The following is a 19277-nucleotide window of genomic DNA, read 5'->3' as shown; positions in this document are numbered from 1 at the left end:
GCTCCCTCTCAGCGACCCTACGTCCTTCCCAATGTGTGGGTGATCTCTGGTTTGCACAAACCCAGATGCCCTGTATTCCCATGTGTGATGTGATCATGCAGCAACAGTAGCACAGTGACATCGCCTGTTCCTTAGGTATTCCCTCAACTGAGAGATTTTTCTCTAACTCCAGTATTTCTGATATCTTTCCAGCTGCAGGTGGAACAGGAGAATCTCAAATTGTCAACAGTGACGTGGTGGAGTATTTTTGACCATTCATCAACAAGATCTTGGACAAAATCGATAAGGAAGATCTGACGAAGAAGCTATGTGAAAGGGCTTCCATAGCCTGGCTGCAGTAATTGTTTGTAGATAGTTTGACTGAGTAGTCAAAATCACTACATTTGAGCTCTAGTCTCTATCGAGTCATGGGTATGAATCTTACCGGTAACCAAAATCATGAGTGATCTACCTCAGGCAGTCACATCGAAGGAGCTGGGCAACTTCAAGTTTGCAATGTTTACATTTCTTCTGGGTAACTGTGGCTGCCTGGGTCTCTGATACTCTCGGTGCTGAAAGTGGGAAAATGGGCAACAGCCTCCAAAAACAACAAGAGCTCTGGCTTCACAACGGCCCTTCAGAACTCCGCTAACACCCTGCTTTAGCGGATTTTGCATGGCTTGTTGATGCCAGTTTGTATGGCTCAACCGATCAGCATTAGGTGTAAACTGAAAAGTCGGGTGTTTGAGACCATCTGGGCACTCAACGTTAGTTATTTTGGATCAAGCAATTTGAGTGACCACCGACCTGCATTTAACCCATGAAAAAGCTACAACAAGATTGGAGTCAATACACATCCATCAATGATTCTCTCTTCCCCAGCTCCACACAGAGTGAGACTGGGACAAGCAGCAGGGTTTGACCTCGCTCTTCAATCCCCATTGCCAGATTTTATGGGCAGAGAGATCAAGGACAGAGAGATCAAAAGATCGTACAAATGGTTTGCGTGCAGTCTCCGATAAACAGTCTGCAGGTGATCTAAAGTGTTAAACGGTGTGAGTAAAGTGTCAACAGCTGAATAACAGGTGAAGGGATGACCTTTAATCCGATTAAATGAGGCAGAGAGATAATTACAAAAAGAAACTAAAAATAAGTTCGTGCTTGGCACAAACCAATTTCTGATGAAGTGTCTAGGCCCAAAACATCAGCTTTCCTGCTCCTAAGATGCTGCTTTGCCTGCTGTGTTCATTCAGCTCCACACCTTGTTATGGCTGGAATTATGTGATAGGTATAAGAATCGCTTGCTGACAGTCTAACCAAAGTAATAAATAATCCAAAACTGTACAAACTGATCAAGAGAGAGAGGTCATAACAAATTATCAAGGTGATGGTTTCGAAATAGGACAATAAGGAAGATTTTATAGATACAGAACACTACAGCGGGATCACATGTAGACATGAACTTAAGATAATGATTGAGGCTGTCTTCATGGGCATGGAATTTGGCTATCAGTTTCTTCTCAGTGATTCTGCTTTGTCGTGTGTCTCAAAGGCCACCTCACATGCTGACCCAAAGATCAGAAGCTTAATGTACTTTACTGCTGAAGTGTTCTCCAACATGGAGGGAACATTCTTGTCTGGCAATTGTTGCACGGAGTCAATTCATTTGTTGCCATGGTCTCACTAAAATACCATGCCTGGGGCATTCTTGCCTGCACTGTATGAGATCGATAATGTTGGCCGAGCCACATAAGTATTTCCCTTTAAGTGATGGGTGATGTGCCCATATGTGATGGTAGTATATGTGTCAATGATCTGACACCTTTCAGAGGCACCAGTGACAGGGTTGTGTGGTGTTGTGGTCGATGTTGTCCTGAAGGTTGGGTAGCTCGCTGCGAACGACAGCCTGATTGAGGTTTGGAGGTTGTTTGAAGGTGAGAAGTGGAGGTGTACGGATCATCTTGGTGAGATGCTGGTCATCATCAATGACATGTTGAAGGCTGTGGAGAACATCGTGCAGTCTCTCCGCTCTGGGGAATTACTTTATGATGAAGGGTACTCTATAGGTCGCATCCTGTGTCTGTCTTCTGAGGAGGCCATTGTGGGTTTTCGCTGTGGCACGTCGGAACTGGTGAGCCTCTGTCCAAAAATAAGTCTCTGACGGTGATCAAAAAGTGTTTGATGGTGTGAGTAAAATGTTTACAGCTGAATAGCAAGGAGAGGGATGACCTATAATCCAAGTAGAGGAGGAAGAGAGATAATTACAAGAAAATAAAAAAAAGACGGTGCTGGAGAGAAACAAAATGACTTTGTTTTTCCTGCAGAACATTAAAGCCAATTTTGAGCACTTATTCCAGGATTTTAAATGAATATTTTAAAGTTATTGCCCTCATCTTTGAGCAGCCCACCTGACTGCTAACTACTCTGTCAGGCGCTGAACAATTCTGGGAAATTGCTTCAATAAACCCAGTCATTTCTGTTACAGATCATAAGGAATTCTCATTTGGCTGACGAGACATGATCAACACTTTGTCTGTTCTGCGTGCAGGGTCTCAGCGAAGATCTGAAGAGACTTTGTACAACTGGAGGTTTCACTGTTTAAGAAACTGTCGCCAATTTTACTGCTGTCATCAGCCAGTGCATCGGAGGCCTGCAGAGCCGGCAACTGATCGAATCGTGGGGAGCTGGTTACATTGAAACTACATTTAAACTCTCTCCCAACTGAGAAAGGCCTCAAATATTTAACACAGTTTCAAGCAAACTACAAAACACATATAGAATCATGAATTGAATTATTGATAATGTATCATCCATGTGTTAGGATTACAGAACGAAAGGACACTGCTGATGGTTCAAATCTGAAAGACTAAAAGTGAATGTGAGAGACACCCAGCAGGACAGAATCTAATCTATCAGCAGGGAATCTCCCCACCCTCAGAGACTGGGGTGAGATTCGTTAGAGCAGAATAGACTGAGGAAGGGTCACCGGAACAAAAGGTTAACATTTTTTTCTTCACAGATGCTGCCAGGCCTGCTGAGCTTTTCTAGCAACTTCTGTTTTTGTTCTGCACTGAGAGACGGGGGAGAGGGGAGGGTGGGGAGGAAGTGAGTGTGATGTATGCATTTATGAGGGAAACAGACAGAGTAAACAAGATGAATCTTTGTGCTTGGTGGCGGAATGAGTATCGGGGAGGGGGTGCCTAGGACAGACACTTTAGATCAGATGTAAGGATTTTTTTTTCACTCAGATAGTGTGAATCTGAAACTCACAGACTGGAAATGTGGGAGAGGTGAAAACCATCATCACATTCCACTGGTCTTTAGCTGTATAAAATAAGCGCTGAAAGAACTGTGAATGTTGTATATCAGAAACAAAACAGATATTGTTGACAAAGTTCATAATAATAAAGTGTGAAGTTGGATGAACACAGCAGGCCAAGCAGCATCTCAGGAGCACAAAAGCTGATGTTTCGGGCCGAGATCCTTCATGAGAGAGGGGGATGGGGAGAGGGTTCTGGAATAAGTAGGGAGAGAGGGGGAGGCGGACCGAAGATGGAGAGAAAAGAAGATAGGTGGAGAGGAGAGTATAGGTGGGGAGGCATGGAGGGGTTAGTTCAGTCCAGGGAAGACGGACAGGTCAAGGAGGTGGGATGAGGTTAGTAGGTAGGAAATGGGGGTGCAACTTGGGGTGGGAGGAAGGGATGGTTGAGAGGAAGAACAGGTTAGGGAGACAGAGACAGGCTGGGCTGGTTTTGGGATGCAGTGTGGGGAGAGGATGAGCTGGGCTGGTTTTGGGATGCAGTGGGTGGAGGGGAAGAGCTGGGCTGGTTTTGGGATGCGGTGGGGGAAGGGGAGATTTTGAAGCTGGTGACGTCCACATTGATACCATTGGGCTGCAGGGTTCCCAAGCGGAATGTGAGTTGCTGTTCCTGCAACCTTCGGGTGGCATCATTGTGGCACGGCAGGAGGTCCATGATGGACATGTCATCTGAAGAATGGGAGGGGGAGTTGGAATGGTTTGCGACTGGGAGGTGCAGTTGTTTATTGCGAACCGAGCGGAGGTGTTCTGCAAAGCGGTCCACAAGCCTCCGCTTGGTTTCCCCAATGTAGAGGATGCCACACTGGGTACAATGGATACAGTATACCACATTGGCAGATGTGCAGGTGAACCTCTGCTTAATATGGAAAGTCATCTTGGGGCATGGGATAGGGGTGAGGGAGGAGGTGTGGGGGCAAGTGTAGCATTTCCTGCGGTTGCAGGGGAAGGTGCCGGGTTGGAGGAGAGTGCGGAGCGAACAAGGGCATCACGGAGAGAGTGGTCTCTCCGGAAAGCAGACAAGGGTGGGGATGGAAAAATGTCTTGGGTGGTGGGGTCGGATTTTAAATGGCGGAAGTGTCGGAGGATGATGCGTTGTATCCGGAGGTTGGTGGGGTGATGTGTGAGAAGGAGGGGGATTGTCTTTGGGCGGTTGTGGCGGGGGCGGGGTGTGAGGGATGTGTTGCGGGAAACGTGGGAGATGCGGTCAAGGGCGTTCTTGACCACTGTAGGGGGAACGTTGCAGTCCTTGAAGAACTTGGATATCTGGGATGTGCGGGAGTGGAATGCCTCATCGTGGGAGCAGATGCCGTGGAGGCGGAGGAATTGGGAATAGGGGATGGAATTTTTGCAGCAAGGTGGGTGGGAGGAGGTATATTCTAGGTAGCTGTGGGAGTTGGTGGGCTTGAAATGAACATCAGTTACAAGCTGGTTGCCTGAGATGGATGCTGAGAGGTCCAGGAAGGTGAGGGATGTTTTGGAGATGGCCCAGGTGAACTGGAGGTTGGGGCGGAAGGTGTTGGTGAAGTGGATGAACTGTTTGAGCTCCTCTGGGGAGCAAGAGGCGGCACTGATACAGTCATCAATGTAACGGAGGAAGAGGTGGGGTTTGAGGCCTGTGTAGATGCGGAAGAAGGACTGTTCCATGGAACCTACAAAGAGGCAGGCATAGCTGGGGCCCATGTGGGTGCCCATGGCCACCTGCTTTGTCTGTAGGAAGTGGGAAGAATCAAAAGAGAACTTGTTGAGGGTGAGGACGAGTTCGGCTAGGCGGATGATGGTGTCGGTGGAGGGGGACTGGTCGGGCCTGCGGGACAGGAAGAAGCGGAGGGCCTTGAGGCCATCTGCATCTGGAATACAGGTGTATAGGGACTGAACGTCCATGGTGAAAATGAGGTGTTGGGGACCAGGGAATTGGAAGTTCTGGAGGAGATGAAGGGCGTGGGTGGTGTCACAGACGTAGGTAGGGAGTTCCTGCACCAAAGGGGAGAAAATGGAGTCCAGATAGGTGGAGATGAGTTCGGTGGGGCAGGAACAGACTGAGACAATGGGTCGACCAGGGCAGGCAGGTTTGAGATTTTGGGAAGGAGATAGAAACAGGCCGTGCAGGGTTGGGGTGTGGATTTTCGGATGGCCCGTTTCTATCTCCTGTATTCCAGCCCCCATACACCTGTATTCCACAAGCAGATGGCCTTAAGGCCCTCTGCTTCTTCCTGTCCCAGAGGCCCGACCTTTCCCCCTCCACCGACACCCTCATCCACCTAGCAGAACTCGTCCTCACCCTCAACAACTTCTCTTCTGATTCCTCCCACTTACTACAGACAAAGAGGGTGGCCATGGGCACCCGCATGGGCCAGAGGTATGCCTGCCTCTTTTTAGGTTACGTGGAACAGTCCTTCTTCCACACCGACACAGGCCCCAAACCCCACCTCTTCCTCCATTACATTGATGACTGTATCGGCGCTGCCTCTTGCTCCCCAGAGGAGCTTGAACGAGTTCATCCACTTCACCTACACCTTCCACCCCACACTTCAGCTCACCTGGGCCATCTTGAACACATCGCTCACCTTCCTGGACCACTCAGCTTCCATCTCAGGCAACCAGCTTGTAACTGATATCCATTTCAAGCCCACCAACTCCCACAGCTACCTGGAATACACCTCCTCCCACACACCTCCCTGCAAAAATTCCATCCCCTATTCCTAATTCCTCCGCCTCCGCCGCATCTGCTCCCAGGATGAGGGATTCCACTCCCGAACACCCCAGATATCCAAGTTCTTCAAGGACCACTACTTTCCCCCCACAGTGGTCAAGAATGCCCTTGGCTGCTTCTCCCGCGTTTCCCGCAACACATCCCTCACACCCCGCCCCCACCACAACCGCCCAAAGACGATCCTCCTCATTCTCACACACCACACCACCAACGTCCGGACACAATGCGTCATCCTAAAACACTTCCACCATCTACAATCCGACCCCACCACCCAAGACATTTTACCATCCCCACCCTTGTCTGCTTTCTGGAGAGACCACTCTCTCCATGCATCCCTTGTTCACTCCACACTGCCCTCCAACCCCACCACACCCGGCACCTTCCCCTGCAGCCGCAGGAAATGCTACCTCCTCCCTCATCACTATCCCTGGCCCCAAGATGACTTTCGATATTCAGCAGAGGTTCACCTGCACATCTGCCAATGTGGTATACTGTGTACATTGTTCCCGGCGTGACTCCCTCTACATTGGGGAAACCAAGCGGAGGCTTGAGGACCGCTTTGCAGAACACCTCCGCTCTGTTCGCAATAAACAACTGCACCTCCCAGTCGCGAACCATTTCAACTGCCCCTCCCATTCTTTAGATGACATGTCCATCATGGGCCTCCTGCAGTGCCACAATGATGCCACCCGAAGGTTGCAGGAACAGCAACTCATATTCCGCTTGGGAACCCTGCAGCCCAATGTTACCCATGTGCACTTCACCAGCTTCAAAATCTCCCCTCCCCCCACTGCATCATACAACCAGCCCAGCTCATCCCCTCCCCCCACTGCATCCCAAAACCAGCCCAGCCTCTCTCTGCCTCCCTATCCTGTTCTTCCTCTCACCCACCCCTTCCTCCCACCTCAAGCCGCACCTCCACTTCCTACCTACTAACCTCATCCCACCTCCTTGACCTCTCCAACTTCTCAGGACTGACCTATCCCCTCCCTACCTCCCCACCTATACTCTCTCCACCTATCTTCTTTTCTCTCCATCTTCGGTCCGTCTCCCCCTCTCTCCCTATTTATTTCAGAACCCTCTCCCCATCCCCCTCTCTGATGAAGGGTCTAGGCCCAAAACGTCACCTTTTTGCTCCTGAGATTCTGCTTGGCCTGCTGTGTTCATCCAGCTTCACACTTTATTATGTCGGATTCTCCAGGATCTGCAGTTCCCATTATCTCTGATACAATTGTTGACAAAGTTCTGCAAGTCTTGCAGTATCTGTGAAGAGAAATCAGAGTTAACATTTCGTGTCAAGTTTCCCTTCCTTAGATCTATTCTCTCCGCAGATTGTGCCAGACATAGAGAGTTTTTTTCAGCAATTTCTGTTTAATTGTGATGACATTTCGGACACATCTCTGGGAAAAGTGCTGGAAATGACACTTGAATAGTTATTTGACCAGCAATAATTCAATGGTCCAATAGGCCTTTTTCGCTGCTGTGGACTCCGAAACTGGGAGATTGGTTCAGATCAGTCAGCAAGGGCACAGGAAGGGGGAGGGGGACGGTGAACAGAGGGAATGAGCGGGTGAAGGGTGGGAGAATTTCGCCGACAAAAGCTTTCAAGCGAAGGGGAGTGGTGATGGAGAAGGAGAGATACAAGAGGTGTCTGATATAACAAAGTGTGGAGCTGGGTGAACACAGCAGGCCGTGCGGCATTGGAGGAGCAGGAAACTTGGCGCTTCAGGTCTGGACCCTTCTTCAGAAATGGGGAGGGTGAGGGGTCTCTGAAATAAATGGGTGGACAGTGATAGCAGGTAGATAGTGGAGTGGATAGGAAGGGAAAGAAGATGGACAGGTCAATGAGGTGGGTATGAAGCTTGAAGAGGTGAGTGTCGGAAGGGACTGGGGATGTGGGTTGGTCAGTCAGGAGGGAGAGGTGAATATGTGGGAGAGAAGATGGACAAATCAAGGAGGCAGGGATGAGCAGGTGCTGATCTTGGGATGAGGTCAGGGTTGGGGAGATTTTGAAGCTTGTGAAGTCCACATTAATACTACTGGGCTGCAGGGTACCCCGGCTGAATATGAGGTGCTGTTCCTCCAACCTTCGGGTGGCATCGTTGTGACACTGGAGGAGGCCCAGGATGGTCATGTCATCAAGGGAGCAGGAGGGGGAGTTGAAGTGGTTTACGACTGGGAGGTGTTGTTGTTTGTCACAAACTGAGTGAAGGTAGTCTCTGGGATCTCTGAGCCTGCGCTTGGTCTCACCGATGTAGAAGAAGCCACAGTGGGTGCAAAAGACCTCATCGGCAGATGTACAGGTGAACATCTGTTTGGTGTGGAAGGTTTTCTTGGGGTCTGGGATGGAAGTGAGGAGGGAGGTGTAAGGCCAGGTGTAGCAATTGCTGCGAATGCAGGGAAAGATGCCAGGGTTGGTGGGGCTAGTGGGAAGTGTGGAGTGGAAGAGGGAGCCATGGAGAGCGCGGTCCCTCCAGAAAGCAGATCAGGGTGGGGAGGGAAAAATGTCTTTGGTGTTGGGGTCAGATTGCGGGTAGTGAAAGTGGTGGAGAGTGATCTGTTGGATCCAGAGATTGATGGCGTGATACGTGAGGACAAGGAGAATTCTGTATTTGTTTTTATTGTGTGGAGGGAGTGTAAGGGCTGAGGTGTGGGAAACGCAAGAGATGGGGTCAAGGGTATTTTCAACCACTGTTGGGGTTGTTTGTGTGTGTGTGTGTGTGTGTGTGTGTGTGTGTGTGTGTGTGTGTGTGTGTGTGTGTGTTTGTGTGTGGGTGTGCACGTGCGGCCATTGCTGTCCTTGGAAAACAAGGACATCTCAGATGTCCGGAAGTAGAACACCTCATTTTGGGAGCAGAGAGGTGGAAGGTGCTGGTAAGGTGGATGCTCGAGCTCTTCGTGGGAGAATGGAGCGGCACTGATACAGTCATCGATGTAACAGAGGAAGAGTTGGGGGGATAGGGCCAGTGTAACTGTGGAAAAGGGACTGTTCCACATTTCTCACAAAGAGGCAGGTATAGCTTGTGACTGTGGCCACCCCTTTCATCTGTAGGAAGTGGGAGGAGGTGAAGGAGAAGTTGTTCAGATTAAGGACAGGTTCGGTTTGGTGGATATTAGTGAATGGGGACTGGCCTGGCTTGCGGGACAGAGAGAAGCAGAGGGCATTTTTGGAGATTGCAAGTATACAGGTATTGGACGTCCATGATGAAGATGAGGGGTTGACGGCCAAGGATTCGAATGTTTTGGAGGAAGTGGAGGGCATGGGTGGTGTCCCGGATGTAGGTGGGGAGCACCTGGACCACGGGGGAGGAAAGAGAGTCGAGATAAGTGGAGATAAATTTGGTGGGGCAGGAGCAGGGACGATGGGTCGATCAGGGCAATCGGGTTTATGGATTTTGGGAAGGGGATAGAAGCGGGCGGTGTGGGGTTGGGAAACGATGAGGCATGAGGCTGCTGGTGATGAGGTTATGGGTGGTCTGGAAGATGCTGTTTTGGTGGTCGGGATGGGGTTATGATCGGGGGACGGTAGGAGGAGGTGTCAAAAGCTGACACATGGCTTATATATAAGTTATCCTTGTAGGAGAAAAATACATAGAATACTTGCACACACAGCAACAAATGTCCCCGAGAATATCAGAGTCAATGTGTGAGCTTCTTCAAGAAGGGCAAGGTGCCTGACTGTCTTTGTTCAGTTGGACAGATTCACGCTTCATTCTCCCCTCCCTTCTAAAGGTTCATAATGCTCAGCCTGGGTTTTTGTGTGTTTTTTCATTCCCAGCAACTGCAGTGATTTGGTCGGTGGCGTTCATAAATTGGCACATACCCATGAGCAGCTTGTGGACTATTTCAGCTTCCCCTCCCCTTTGCTGTTCTCAGTGAGACCTTCAAAGAATTTCTGTTGCCTGCAGATCAAGAGTTCAAAGCTGGTTTCATTTTTGATGCCACGAGAAAGTTTAGTCTGGAGTTCCAGCAAATGGCTCAGCGCGTCACCATGGTTGTCCCTGCAAGTTTATATCCAAAAACACGTTAACTTTTATGAAGATAACAAAGTGTGAAGCTGGATGAACACAGCAGGCCAAGCAGCATCTCAGGAGCAAAAGCTGACATTTTGGGCCTAGACCCTTCATCAGAGAGGGGGATGGGGTGAGGGTTCTGGAATAAATAGGGAGAGAAGGGGAGGAGGACCCCCTCCCAATCCCCCTCTCTGATGAAGGGTCTAGATCCAAGACGTCCGCTTTTGTGCTCCTGAGATGCTGCTTGTCCTGCTGTGTTCATCCAGCTCCACACTTTGTTATCTTGGATTCTCCAGCATCTGCAGTTCCCATTATCTCTGATCACAACTTTTATGAAGGTTTGGTTTGTTTGAACATGACCAGCAGTGAGTTGCCTTTTCTTACAATTGGCAATCTCAGTAAGAAGTCTTGCTGGTGCTGCTTTGACTCCTGTCATAAACAGCCTTTGCGTTTCTACTCAGCTTTCACCCGTAGTCAGCAGGATTCGAACCTGCGCAGGAATAACCCAATGGATTTCAAATCCATCGCCTTAACCACTCGGCCATGACTACTGGGAGAAATGCCCTGCTGTTTGTCTTTTCAGGTCACTTTCCATGGCCAGTCACGCTGTGGATGAATTATTGCTGGGTTTGTTTGAATCCAATCACTTTGCAGATTTCGAAAGTGTTTAATGTAATACATGGTGATTCTGGTTGTTTAATACCAATAGATAAAATAAACGTTCATTTGCAAATGAAAATATACATTGCAGGAAAAAAAAACTCAGCAGATCTGGGAGCATCTGTGGGCAGAGGATTTGAGTCAACATTTCAGAACTTCTTCAGAACTCTGTTTTCTCCTTTCTGTCGTGCAGTTTAGGTTTTTGATTCTGATTCCAAGCATTCCCAGCTCTTTATTGTAGCTATTAAATCAACATAGAAATAACTTTATGGTCACTCCCCAGACAAGATATCCGTTTGGTGAACATTTTCCTGACTGCATTAAAACCTGTAACTATATACTCAAAAGGGAACTGGTGGAGGGAGAACAGCACTTGTTCCTTTCTCAGTGGCCTCAAACCACCAACTTCACATTTCACAGTCGAAAGCACCAGCCAATTGCACCACAGAAAATGGCGAGCTCTTGCAGCAGCCCTTAAAGCGGGCTTGTAGTGAATTCAAACTTCTAACTGCCTCACTTGGAATGACAATTGTCTTGTATCAGCTGCACTTTTCCAAAATAAAACCTGGGACACTCATTGAGGAGACTTGGTATCAGATTGATCCCTCCCTCTGCAGACCCATCCACATCACTGGGAACCAGATCTTCTACAACCGGGCCCGTCTCACTTTGACCCTTTCAGTGTCTTGTCTATTTCTCAGTTTTCTCATTGTCCCTGAGACGAGATTTGAATTCCTGTTGCACAGGAACAAGAATTCTTCCCATGTCTCAGCTCAGTTCATGTCCCAATAACACCTGTGTCAATGCCCGGCCTCTTAAAGAAGTGGCAGGTGTCTGGACTGTTTGTGCTCAATCAGAAAGTTCACTCTTCATTGTCCTGTGATTCCAGTTCCCAGGACATTCTGGCATGTGGCCAGGGGAGGGGAGATTTTGAACCTTGTGAAATCCACGTTGATACCCTTGGGCTGCAGAGTTCCCAAGCGCAATATGAGATGCTGTTCCTGCATCTTTCGGGTGACGTCATTGTCTTAATGCAGGAGGCCCAGGATGGACATGTCACCAAAAACAGCACAGCTAGTCCCCGCCTCCCTAACCATTCCTCCCATCTCAAGCCCCAACCCCACCCCCTACCCACTAACCTCATCCCGCCCCCCTGACCTGTCCATCCTCCCTGGACTGACCTAATCCCCCCTTAACTACCCACCTACATTCACCTTCACTGGCTCTCACCCTGACTCTTTGACCTGTCTGTCTCCTCTCACCCTATCTTCTCCTTTCTCCATCTTCCATCCGCTTCCGCCGTCTCCCTATTTATTTCAGAATCCCCTGCCACTCCCCCATTTGTGAAGAAGGGTCCCGACGTGAAACATCAAGCTTTCCAGTTCCTCTGATGCTGCTTGGCCCGTTGTGTTCTGACAAGGCGAGGTATGTTCAAGGCTGAGATAGACAGATATTTCGTCATTTTGGGAGTCAAGTCAATTGTTGGGAAAAGCCTACCTGGTTCACTGATATCTTTTCAGGAAGGAAACTGCCATCCTTACCTGGTATGGCCTATATGTGACTCAAGACCCACAGCAATGTGGTCAACTCTTTTCTGCCCTCTCTGGAAATTGGAAATGGCTGATAAATGTTGGCCTTTCCAAACATCCCCCTCATCCTGCGTATGAATAAAGGATCTGCAGTTCTTGCTATCACCAGTTAACAGAAGCTTTTCTGCAATACATCTACTGAACAACATCAGATTATTACAGCCCCGTTTTCTCCGCTTTGAAACGCAGGGCAATAATATGAATCATTTCAAAACTTGGAGAAAGACACTTCGCTGGTGAAGGTGCTTCTGGTGTAAGAACTGACTTGGGAGTGTGTGCAAGTCAGGATGCTTGGATTAGTGTCGAGTAAACTGGTTGGCTTTTAGTGCTTGCATCGCTCAGGCATGGATGCAATTCCCACTTCGGAAATGAAGATTTATATCTCTTCCTGTTAACCTCAGGAATGAAAATGAGTTGCTGGTTATGCACAGAACACACACCCTGGATCTAGCAGAATCAGTCCAATGAGAGCTTGCCTTCACATTGAAGGGTAATGGCAGCAGTTTCATGGGAATTTGACCACAACAAACTCCCCTTCAAGTATCTCACCATTCTGAGTTTGAACTATGCCACTGTTCCTTCAGCGTCTCTGCTTCTAAATCCAGGAACTCCCTTCCTAATAACATCAAAGCTGTACCCAAGTGCCAAGGAGTTTGAGTGTTCAATAAAGTAACTTATCACCTCCATCTGTGGGTTAATTAGGGAAGGGCAATAAATCCAATCCCATTGAATGAAGTCCTATCGAAGGCATCCGGGTTCAAGTTGTAGTTTCTAACTGAACACCTACAATTGGTCAGGAACACGTTCAGAAGCAAAGTGTGGGAGTGAAGCAAAAGGGAAAAGCAACAATGGCCGTGAGGGGGGGGCGGGGGGGGCATGAGGCAGGAAGTGAGTGTGGAACTGTTGGTGCAAGGATCAATGTTGGCTCCAATGGGCCAGGCTTTACATTTGCTCAGTCACCAAAATGAACCTATTCTTCTTGTTAGGTTCCCTCAGTGTGTGTTAACGTTGTTCATGGGCCCCAAGAGGATGGGCCCATGCTCTTTATCCAGTCAGCTGAAACAGGTGAAATTGTCGGTTTTAAACCAAAGGGTCCAGGCCCAAAACGTCAGCTTTTGTGCTCCTGACATGCTCCCTGGCCTGGTGTCTTCATCCAGCTCCACACTTTATTATCTTGGATTCTCCAGCATCTGCAGTTCCCATTATCTCAGGAGAAAATTGGCTCATTCCATGTATTTTCACAGGAGAATATTGAGCTGCCAACAATCCGTGTTGAAAAGTGGTGTCAGATTGAAATTCTCACTGAGTAACACTGATACAGGAAAGTTCCCCCAAGTTACTGTGATTGCTGGTTAAGGAAATGCCCTAATGGATGGGTAAAAAATCAGTGTGTAGTAAACAGGCGATCTTGAGTTAAAATCCCAGCGGTGCCTGAGCTTTACATTGAAGATGCCTTGTTTCAACGCTTCTGAAATGCCATATAACAACAAAGTTACTTGCCCCCCTTTATTCATTCACAGACTGAAGGTGTCACTGGCTCGGCCAACATCTATTGCCCGTTGCTAATTACCCACCATGTTTGCTCTGGGCCTGGAGCCAGACGTAGGCGCGATCAATAAGGATTAAGGATGCCTGAAGGACATTAGGGAACCACATAGGTTTTGGTCCCCTGATAATGGATGTATGGCCATCATTGCATTCTAAATTACAGATATTTATTGAATTGAAATCCCATCATTTTCTGGGGGTGATATTTGAACTTTGGTCTCCAGGACGTTACCTGGCTTTCTGAATAAACAGTCCAGCGACAATACCACTCAGCCATTACTTGCCCTGTCAGTGCAGAGAACTGAGCATGGTTCCTATGTTTTAGTGCAGACAGTTATCATTCGATGCTGGCACTCCTGTCGCCTGTTTTCTCCCCATCAGGGAATGGTTTCCTGCTAACAAATAATTCATCCTGAGGTTTGGTAGGAATAACAAGGTGAGGCAGAATAAACTGCAGCCTTCGTGCGGAATATTGTGGTAATGAGACAGGCACCACGAACTGTTCACCCTCATTCTCTGCTGTCACCATTCATTCATTTTACACCAACAGTAAAAACATCACAGCAATCATGTAGTTGTGGCATTTTGTTTCTTTTCTGGTGGATTAGGAATTCTGTTAAGAAGTCGAAACACTCATCATGTTTTGAGGGAATAAATGTCTCCTTGGCTCAGCCCTAAGTAACAGAAACACTATTTGGAGAATGTGAGCCCAGTTCCAGGCTTTACAATCGGGGTGGGAAAGCCTCTCAGCAGCTCCAGTCTCAAACACTGTCCAGTCTTCAGACTTTTCAAAGTTCAGCAATGGGAAATGAGGGATATTGATATAGAATCCCTACAATGTGGAAACAGGCCCTTTGGCCCGACAAGTCCACACTGAACCTCAAAGCATCCCACCTCCCTATAACCCACCTAATCTACACATTCCTAAACAGGACGTGCAATTTAGCACGGCCAATTCACCCACCCTGCACATCTTTGGACTGTGGGAGGAAACCCATGCAGACACGGGGAGATTGCACAAATTCCACACAGACAGTCGCCCAAGGCTGGAATTGAACCCTGGTGGCTGGCACTGTGGGGCAGTAGGACGAACCACTGTGCCACTGTGCTGCCCTCAATATGGATGGACAGAGTTGGAGAATATAAAATTTGGTGAGGTGAATACCCAGAGACAAATAGAGGTGCATATTGAGGCAGACACTAAAAGGACCAATTCTCCATTCGACATCGCTGCTGACTAACTGAAAGGAAAAGGCAAATAAAACCTTTTAAGCAGAGCCTTTTACCACCTGAGGGCCACGGAAGCAGCATTACAGGCGATAAAAGTCTGTTAAAGTAGTAAAGTTGACGATGGGAAATTAATGTGATATTTTAATAAATATGCTGATTTGACAGATATAAGTGATCATTTCCCTGGCATTATAATATAAAAAGGCATAACTGACCTGGTTCTGATGAACAGTCAGTGGATCTGAAATGTTAACCGTATCTCTCCACAGATGCTGCCAGGCCTGCTGGGCCTCTCTGTCAATTCCTGTTTTTGTTTCAGATTCCCAGCATCCACAGTTCTTTGTTTCACGTTAGCCTGAGTATCGTTTGGGACACAGTTAGTTACCTCACAGCCCCTTTCCTTCTCCTCATAGGGAGGCGATGCAATCCATGCAATCGATTGTCGGAAGAACCCTCCGGTTCACTAATGCCCTTTAGGGACAGAAACTGCCCACCCTCACCTGGTCTGGCCTACATGTGACTACAAAGCCCCAGCAATGTGGTTGATTGAATAAATGCTGCCGAGCCAGAGACGCCAGTTAATGAATAAAAGTACAATGAGTCAGCAAAGCTGTCATCGCTAAAAGCGAGGAGGTAACATCTTCCACTCAGTATTTCAAACCAGGGCCGTGGTTCCAAAAGCGCCAAATCCGAACCACTAGACAACCAAAGAACATGCCGGAGATGCTTGTATCATTTCTCAAAAACGTTGTTTTTGCCTTTCCATTTTCGATCCTTTTGGTGACAGGTCAGTTTCTCCCAGTCTGAGTTATTATCGCGTGGAAAGAGACTATCAGGGCCATTGTGTCTGTGTGTGTCATCAGGCATCTATCCTATTCTAATCTCATTTTCCAGCATTTGGCCCACCGTGTTGTGCATTCTGACACATCAAGGGCAAACGTCATTGAGATTAACCCTGTAATCAAGGTTTTGTGACAGTAAAACAGTGTTACAGACTACTTATGGAACTCATCCTCATGTTTAGCCACAGAGGGAGATACACAGGCACATTGCTCAGGATGACACTACCTCCAGGCGCTTCACGTTCACTCTCTGTCCCCACACATGTGTCGCCCACAACAGGCAGATTTATATGGAGCACAAGCAAGTTCTCCAAGCAATGAGACATGTTGTTCTGAGCTCAGAAATGAAGCCAACAGTGAGCTGAAAAGGTCCCCAAAACTGCTCAACTTCCAATTTCGTAGTTTAGCTTCAGGGAGTTGGCAACGAAATCACCCACCCTCTATTCCAACTTCAGGTGAACATGTCATCTTGCTAGCCTTGAAAATGGGTAGGTTGCACTCAAGCCAGGCAGGACTCGAACCTGCAATCTTCTGATCCGAAGTCAGACGCGTTATCCATTACGCCACTGGCTCGCAATGGTGAACTGGCTTCTTGTTGAGTTGAGATGTTTACAGGGACCAAGGTGGAAATGTGATACATGAGATGAGCACCAGCAAAGGCAATCTCTGTCACTGCTTCATTTCAATGGGCCTCATTTTGTGAAGCAGAAAATTTCACTTGCAAAAAAAAACAAATTTGTCCTCAGATGCCTGCTTCATTGTCATCTGTTTCTCTGCTGAGACTTGGTATCATTTCATTCAGTTATTGCGCAAGTTTACCGACCAATCCAGTGAAACATAATTTCATACGATTACTAACCCTAAACCTTGGTCAGGTAAGTGAATGCATGTGATGTATTCGCAGAAAACACCCTTTTTGATCATAGGCTGAAATTGATTTCATAAAGAACCACCCCCAAGCTCCTCCGAACATTAAAAAAATACATCAGAGGCAACAACGGCTCATGTAGGATTCAAGCCAGCAACTTGGCACATTCCTAACAACCACCTGATGTGAGAATCAGACCACAAGGCCAATGACGCAGTCTGTGGACACCCCACTTAACAATAAATGAGGTGCCACTCAGGCAGTGATAGTCTCCCTACCTTGGATGTAGGAGAAAGAGTTCAAGTTTTATCTGCTCCAGAGGTATGTAATAAGATATCTGAACGTGTTGCTTAAAAAAAATCCTACTTCCCAATGCAGCAGTGAATATTTTCTTTTTGTTCTGTCTCTCTACCACGGAGTCAGAGCTCTCTCCATCAACAAATGCATTAAGCCATTTAGCCACGGGCAGGCAGTGCTGGGAGTGGTATACACTTTGTCGCTGTCTCTCAAACACTGGAAGAAGGAAGGAGCAGAAGGCATGGAATCAGACTTGTGTAGCAAATTTTAAAGGCGATTTGGAACTTTCATCAAATGACTTTTATCAGATGCAGACAGAAAGATGGAGAGCTGCTGGGAAAGATAGAAGTCGAAACTAGAGATTAGTCTGTACAGCAACTTAAAATGCAATCTTTCTGTACAGCCTGTTTGATGTTCAGAATTTGTCTGCACACAGGGCGTCCTTTTGTTTGTGACCTCCACAGCAGGAGTTAATGTCTGACACCAACAGTCCCGCGTTAAGTGAATCTGAGTGAAACACTCACGCACTGAGAGACACCCCCAACGACCCTGAGTTGCTGGGCTGCAGACAGTACAACGTGGAAGGGAGGGTTAATAATGAGCCATTGTTTCTCCCCCACCCGCTCCCTCACAGAGACAGGGAGAGTGACGTGATAAACCCATGGTGTCATTCACATTCACATTCAGCCCATCGAGTCCACAGCGACTCTCTGCCTCTTGTATTTCTCTGTAGTTATTCACAAGTTTTGATATCTGTCCCTAATAATGGTGAACTGTGTATGTGTCATGATGCAGTCTCTGGCATCCTGATCCTTTTGTCAATCATGTCTGAAACAGCATTGGGAATTACTGCCAGGCATGACAAAAGAGACTGCAAGTAATGTGTTCAGAGATAATGGGAACTGCAGATGCTGGAGAATCTGAGATAACAAAGTGTGCAGCTGGATGTGCTCCTAAGGTGCTACTTGGCCTGCTGTGTTCATCCAGCTGCACACTTTGTTATGCAAGTAATGTGTTTCTACTTGACCGGATTATTCTCATCTCAGAGAGGAAGTTTGACGATTCAGCTCGGAGCAGACCAACTGAGAACAGGAGAAGACCATTCAGGCCTTCTCAAGTGTATCATCTCACCTGTATGAACTTGGCCACAACAAACTCTGAACATATTCATGTCGCATCTCTTTCTGCTTCTGTCCCTGCCTCACCTCTAGCTCCCTCTGACCGCCCAGATCTGAGGTCAATGAGCTGGTCGATACAAATGCAGTCAGATCGTGAAGCCAATCTTTACCTTGGCAGCAGGTCCAGGGAATGTCAGGCACAAGGAACGGATTGAGAAGCGATGGGTTATCACATGGTTGTGCGAAGAGACACCAGGATTCCATCTTCCTGTCTCCCAGATACTGATTCCAGGAACATGCACAGTGCCAGTTATCCCCAATCCCAATGGATGACGTGTCTGATCGCCAGATGAGGGGACAGTCAGACCGACACCTTCCTGGCTCGGGTGCATTTTGAAAACGCTGTCCTGTCACTTCACAAACGAAGCTGACCACAAATGATCATAGAGGGCTCGAGCACAGAAAAAGACCCTTCATCCCATCCGGCCTGACCAGTTGAACTCAACACCTTGGCTGTTCTCGGAACAAAATCAAAATTGCTGGAAAAGTTCAGCAGACCTGGCAGTATTTGTGAAGAAAAATCGGGATTAACACTGTGGGTTGGCTGACCCTCTCTCAGGGCTGACTGTTCTCGTCTTATTTGCAAGCAGATGGCTCACAGCCTCACCACGGCTGGCCCTGCAAGTGGATATCTTCAAACTGGTTGACGTTTATGAAGTTTCGTGCCTGTTCTGCAATGACAGGCAGTGAGTTGCCTTCTCCCCACCACTGATGCCCTGAGTGAAAAGTTTGTTTCCCACTGCTGTGATTTCAGTCACATGCAAAATGGAGGGAACAAACAGCCCTCACACTTGTCTCCAGTTCCCCCCCCCAACCCACGCACACAGTCAACAGGATTTGAACCAGCACAGGGATGCCCCAACAAATTTGGAGCCCTTTACCTAAACCACTTGGCCATGATTACTGCAAGTGGTATGGTGCTCTTTATCTTTTCAGGTCGCCTTCGGTGGTCAGTTGAGCTGTGGCAGAATGAATCCTTGCCTGGTTTGTTTGAATCCAATCACTCTGCAGATTTTTAAAGTATGAAATTTGGTTCATGGTGAT

The 19277-nt window shown here is 47.8% G+C and overlaps 2 non-coding genes across 2 annotated transcripts; both read right to left on the bottom strand.

The window, feature by feature from the left end:
- Positions 1-10490: 10490 nt before the first annotated feature.
- On the bottom strand, positions 10491-10572 carry trnas-uga (transfer RNA serine (anticodon UGA)). Its single transcript has one exon. It is a non-coding gene; the product is annotated as a tRNA-Ser (tRNA).
- Positions 10573-16390: 5818 nt separating this feature from the next.
- Positions 16391-16463, bottom strand: trnar-ucg (transfer RNA arginine (anticodon UCG)). The gene has a single exon. It is a non-coding gene; the product is annotated as a tRNA-Arg (tRNA).
- Between the last annotated feature and the right edge of the window lie 2814 nt (positions 16464-19277).

This window comes from Stegostoma tigrinum, chromosome 11 (assembly GCF_030684315.1).
Source record: "Stegostoma tigrinum isolate sSteTig4 chromosome 11, sSteTig4.hap1, whole genome shotgun sequence".
Taxonomy (NCBI): Eukaryota; Metazoa; Chordata; class Chondrichthyes; order Orectolobiformes; family Stegostomatidae; genus Stegostoma; species Stegostoma tigrinum.
Note: the sequence above shows the minus strand (reverse complement) of the source record. Positions and strands in the feature narration are given on the sequence as shown.